The sequence below is a fragment of the Microtus oregoni genome, unplaced genomic scaffold (assembly GCF_018167655.1).
Source record: "Microtus oregoni isolate MIOR12 unplaced genomic scaffold, Mior012 000074F_002, whole genome shotgun sequence".
In the NCBI taxonomy this organism is placed as follows: Eukaryota; Metazoa; Chordata; class Mammalia; order Rodentia; family Cricetidae; genus Microtus; species Microtus oregoni.
Genome location: NW_024543989.1, coordinates 1585398 through 1591361, shown reverse-complemented (window position 1 = coordinate 1591361; position 5964 = coordinate 1585398). Strand labels below are relative to the sequence as shown.

At 35.5% G+C, this 5964-nt stretch overlaps 1 pseudogene; it reads right to left on the bottom strand.

Moving 5' to 3' along the window:
• Positions 1–2611: 2611 nt before the first annotated feature.
• On the bottom strand, positions 2612–3171 carry LOC121441233 (annotated as a pseudogene).
• Positions 3172–5964: the final 2793 nt, after the last annotated feature.

Genomic DNA, 5964 nt, shown 5'->3' with positions numbered 1-5964 from the left:
GGTAGTTTTCTGGTAATGTCAAGTACCATGACGAAATACCTTGTAGCTTCTTTTGAAGCACTACTAGCTGAAGCTGGAGAAATTACATTGATTTCAAAGAGTTTGCCAGAGTTATTGAGTTATTCAACGTGGTTTGAAATTCATAGACAAATAGTGCAAAATGCATAGGTTTTACCATCAAGGGAAATTTGGACTTATAAACTGAATTAGGAAGTGCTTCTCTTAATATTTTTCTGAAAGACTTTATATTTCTCTGATTCCTTCTGTATCCTTTGATATGACTCATATCAAAGAAAGCCTTCCCTTCAGTTCTCTATTTTGTCTGATACTGGAGATGGAACTCGGGGTTTATGTTTGCTAGGCAAGCACTAGCACAGAGTCATACTCCTAGCCTTCTGTTCTCGTTGTAGTAAAGTTTAGAATTTACTCAAAAAGATATAAATCTGTTTGTGCTAGTATTACCAATACGAGCTTCAATCACCAGAGAAGAGGGAACCTCAGTTGTACAATTGCCAAGGCCGGTGGGAATAAATACCAGTGGAGCATCTTTTTATTATTAATAATTTATGGGAAGGACCAAGTCCACTGCAGGTGGTGCTGCACCTGAGCAAGTAATCCTAGGTTATATACGTTATATAAGAAAACAACCCGACTGAGCCAATTAGCAGCATTGCTCCATGGTGCCTTTTTCAGTTCTTGCCACCAGGTTCTGGCTTTGAGTTCCTGCCCTGACTCTCCTTGATGAAGAACTGTATCCTGTAAGTTGAAATAATACATTTCCTCACCAAGATGCATGGGTTAGTGTTTGATCATCGCAGAAGAAAGTTAACTAGAACATTATTCAGATGTTAAATTTCTGTTAGGTTTCATAAGTTGTAAATTGTTTTTTAAGTGTTGTGTCTCATTTCACATGGTTCATTTCATCAACAGACATGTAATGTATTAACAGTTATTCAAATATTCCATTATTATTCCTTTAATATCTATAGTGCTGGCATCACTTTTATTTATAAAATTACATTTTTTAATGTGTGTATGTATCATGTTAATGGAATGTTCAGAGAGACCAGAAAAAGTAGTTGAACTTCCTGAAACAGACGTTATAGAGGGTTGTCAGCCTCCATATGGGTTTCAGGAACTGAATCCTGTGTCCTTTGCAAAAGCAACAAATGCTCTTATTTACAGCCTCTTACCTTTTATTATTCTGTTTTCTATTACACTGATTTCCTCTTTTATTTTTGCTTTTTGTCACCATCTGCAGTTTTTTTAGGTTTTAATTCTCTATGAAGGTATGAGCATTATAAAATTGTAGGCTTCCTTCTAAAAACTGCTTATAGATATATACTTTTTAATTATAGCTTTATTTTCAACATATATTTTAAAATATTTTCTAACTACTTTGAAAGTTTCTTCTTTAATAAATGGTATATTTAGAAGTTATGTTTTAATTTTGAAATATGTACAGTTTTCTGGTATATATTAGTGATGTCCAAATAAATTCTCTTGTATTCAGACAACAATTTTGTCTGTTTTCTAGGTTTTTAAGATATACTATGACTTGCACATGGTGCAGGATATCTTGAGAAATGTTACATGTGTGATTAACAAGAATGTATTTTTTCTGCATTTGTTAGGTGCAAAATTCTATAAATGTTAATTAGGTCATTTATTATGATGTATGTGTATTTGAATGTGCTGATAATCTCAATTTGGTGTTTCAATGGATATTTTTGTAAATATATTATCAGGCAATTTATTTTGAATTTTTTCTTCTGGTATCTTTATTTCTTTTGGCTCAGAGAATAATTCTGCATTCCTAAAATATTTGGGGAGTGTTTCTTCTGCTTCAATTTCTTTGAAAGCATTTTTGGCTCATCTATATTTACCTGATTATTATATAAATGCATCAAGACTAACAGCTGATTTGACCTGATAGGTTCTCTTTGCTTTGCTTTGCCTGAACTGTCTTTTGTTTTCATTATTGCTATTTATTTCACAAACATAAAATATTTCAAAGAAGATTTAGAAGATCCAAATATACATATGTATATATACATATATATACATATATGTGTGTGTGTGTGTGTGTTTGAAGAAATTAAGAATGTCACTTTTCAAGTTTTCAAGTTTCATAGACCAAAAATACATTAACAGGAAGAAACAAAACTAGGGAAGTACATTGGCACATCTCCCTTTTGAATATTCTGAGCAACAAGAGGTAGTTCTTGCAACCAGTAGCAGAGTGGAAGTTCACACCTAAGTATTGTAAGAATATTTCAATGTTTGCTTGAACTTTGAATAAGGAATCACAGATTGGGCTTTTGAAAACTTCTCAAGACTAGGAAGTCAAAGAAAGATAGATTTTAGATAGACTTTATCTATAGTGCCTACTCTATTTGGGAATGCTATTTCAAAGCTGAAAGGCCTTAATTATGGACATTCTGTGTACATCCTTGAGTAGGGCATTTCAGGTAAAAATCTTGATATATTGTTGAGACATAATGGGTGTAGCTTTTCTGATATTTCTTTTTTAAAGCTTGTTTTATTTTAATGACTGATCCACCTGAGGCCACACAAAGCCCTCTATGTCCAGACATGAGTGAAGCTTTCTTTATTTCTCGGTCTCTTCCTCCTTGAACAGTCTTGATGACCTCCTCCTTCTTGGCCTGCAGGGGCTCCTCCTGGGCTTTCGTGTTTCCTTGGTTTTAGACCTATGCATTTCAGCTTTGTCAGCGAGGAGCTTCTTGTGGGCCTTGTCTGCCTTTAACTTACAGATATGCTCCATGAGAATCCGCTTGTTTTTGAAGATATTCCTTTAAACCTTCAGATACAGTCTGTGATACACATGGCGGTCAATCTTTTTGGATTCAGGTATTTCCTGAGAAGTCTGTGTAGGATCCGCATCCTTCTCATCCAGGTCACCTTCTTGGGTATTTGAGCTTTGACAGTACCCATCTGCTTCCCTATGTCCATAAGCCTGCCCTTCTTCTGCCGAGATAAAATTTTTTTTTCTGGCATCGAGCCCAGATCAGCTCATCTTTGATCAGCTTTCAGATCTGATGCCAGGTGTTGGCATTGGCAATTTCATTGGTCTCATTGGGGTCCAACTAGACCTCCTTTTTACCAGAGGATGCTAGAGGCCAGCCTCTTTCATAGCCTGTGCATACTCATGGCTGCAAACACAGCAGCGAAAGGGGCTTCCCTCATATTTCTTTGAGACACAATCTTACAATAGAATTCCTGGTCCTCCGGCTCTTACAGTCTTTCTGCCCTTTCTTCTGCAATGTTTTTGAGCCTTTTTTGAAGATGCTATCTTGTAGATTTATCTGTTGGACTGAGCATACTTTTCATTTTGGCCAGTTGCAGCTTTCTGTAATGGTCTCTATCTGTTGTAAAACTCAGCTTCTTTGATGAGGACTGAAAACTACACTTACCTGTTGACAGAACAATGAATTTAAGAATGCAGTTAGGAATTATGCTTTTCTAGTAAAGTGTTAGTAGGAGATTCTTTTCCCACTTCTGTTACCTCGATTCACGCTCTCTTCTTTAATAATTTGTTGCATGTGTATACATTACATTACATTACACATGCATGCACACATATATAGATACATGTAAAGTGTGTATATATATATATACCTATATAGTTATAATTATAGTTATACTACTGCTTCCACTTTTGTTCTTCTGTATATGTGTCAGGAGCTGAGCACATGGGATTGGAAAACCTATATGGGAGTTCATCCCTGGAGGAAACTGATTCTCCCTTTCTCTTCTTCATTGATTACCTTCATCTAGGGATGGGACAATTTAGATTTCCCCTGCCTGTGTTGACATGTCAACTGGTGCTGTCCTTATGGTGATCTCGTTCAGGCAACTATATATATATTGTTACGAATTCATGAATGCTGTTTCCCTGTAACATCTAGGGATACTATTTAGCAGCAAATATCCTGGGCCTCTGGATCTTGCAATCTTTCTACCCCCATTTCTGAGGTTTCCCCTGAGCTGTGTGTGTAGGGACTGTATTGTAGGTGCACCAGTTGAAGTTGGTGACCCCAAAGTTGTTTTCTCTCTTCATACTGGTCGTTTAACCAGTTATGGATGTCTGCAATAGGCTTCATATGTTGCCAAAAGAGACATCACTGATGAGGCCTGAAACTACACTTACTTACATGTGGATATAAAGATAAATATTTAGACTTTATTTTCGTGTGGGTATAAATATAAATATTTAGAATACAGTCATAAATTATATTGGTTTAGGAAAATTTCAATAAAAGGTTCTCCTCTTGGGTCTATTAGCTCTTCAGCCAATGGTAGTTGGATAAGTTTACAGTACCAGATATAAATTCCCTCTTGTTGAGTGGGTCTTAAGTCCAGCTAGACTGTTTGTCAGTCACCTCCAAGATAAAAGTGCCACATAACAGGTATGCACATGCAATAAAAATAAATATTAAAAATAAGTTTACTCTTCAATGAAATAGAAATTTCCTTCATTATTTCATTTTCTATATTCATACTTTTATTTCATGAATAGTTTATAATTTGAACATGTATGATATTAAGAATTCTGCTCTGTATATTTCCCATATTTTTAGCTCTTTCCTCAAGCAATTTATTTAAAAGTTACCAGTCTTCCACTAATTTATGAGAGAGGCACTTTAACTAACTAAAATGTGGGGCTACCCTTTCCCCACTAATTTAAATAGAAACTTTTTTATCATGTATTAAATTTCCCTGATAAAGTAATATTTTAAACTGATTCTCTAATTCTTAAGGATAAACTTTTGAACTATTTTTGCCACTTCTGAATCCAAAAGATGACTAGATGTGTAAGTATAATTCTCAACTATTGATTAAAAGTAATATTCTTAGTGTTATTATTGTTTATTAAATTTTTAAGTTTATACTAACAGTGGGTTTCATTAAGCACTTTCTAACATTTGTGCTATTGATCAACAATTCATTAGTATATTATATGTTAAGAAAGACAAGAAACTGTTAAAAAGTACTGGACAATTTGGGATCAGTGAGATGGCTCAGTGAACAAAGGTGCTTGCTGCAAAGACTGAAAAAATTAATTTTGATCCTCCAAACCCACATGGTGGAATGAGAGAACTGACTTTCGCAAGTTGTTTTCTTAGCTCCACATGTTTGCACATGTGTGAATACATTCGTGCATACACACATGCACACACAGGCATTAACTGAATGTACAAAAATATTCTAAAATTCAGGCCACCTTTCCTCTTGAAATTAATGTTACCTCTCTTTTGTATCTTATTTCCCATCTCTTCTTTAGATTAATATTGTAGCCCAGGTTAACTTGGAACTCACTATGTAGCTTAGGCTGGCCTTGAGTGTGTGAATTCGCTTGCCTCAGCCCTTCAGGTGTTACCATTACAGGTGTGAGCCACCATGCCTGGACTTAACGTCTATGCTTTTTTATTGTTAGTCACAATATTTTAGTTAGCTTTTTAAATAATAGACTTCCAATGGCTGGGGAAGTTGCTCAGTTGGTAGAGCAACCATTTAGCATCCACTTAGGGCCTCATCAACTGAGCACGATGCACATGCATGTAATCCCAGCAAGCAAGAAGTGGAAGCGGAATGATCAGAAGTTCAAAGTCATCAGTTTCATAATGAATCTGAGCCCAGCTAGGGCCTGTCTCAAAAAAGAAACTCTCATATATATTAAATGTAATTGTTTTTCTTTTGTAATATGGTTCTGGGATAGAACCTTGTACATACTAAGCACGTTCCCTGTGAGCTAACTCCAGTTCCACTAATCATTTCCATTTTTTCCTTGCCATGTCGAGAATCAGACAGGACCTTGCACATGCTAGCCATTTGCTCTATCACTGAGTTACACCCTTCAGCATCTCATCATTCATTTTCAACATAACAAAAAAGTTCAACGATTTTTCTAAATGATTAAAAACTGAACATAGGACTGGGGGT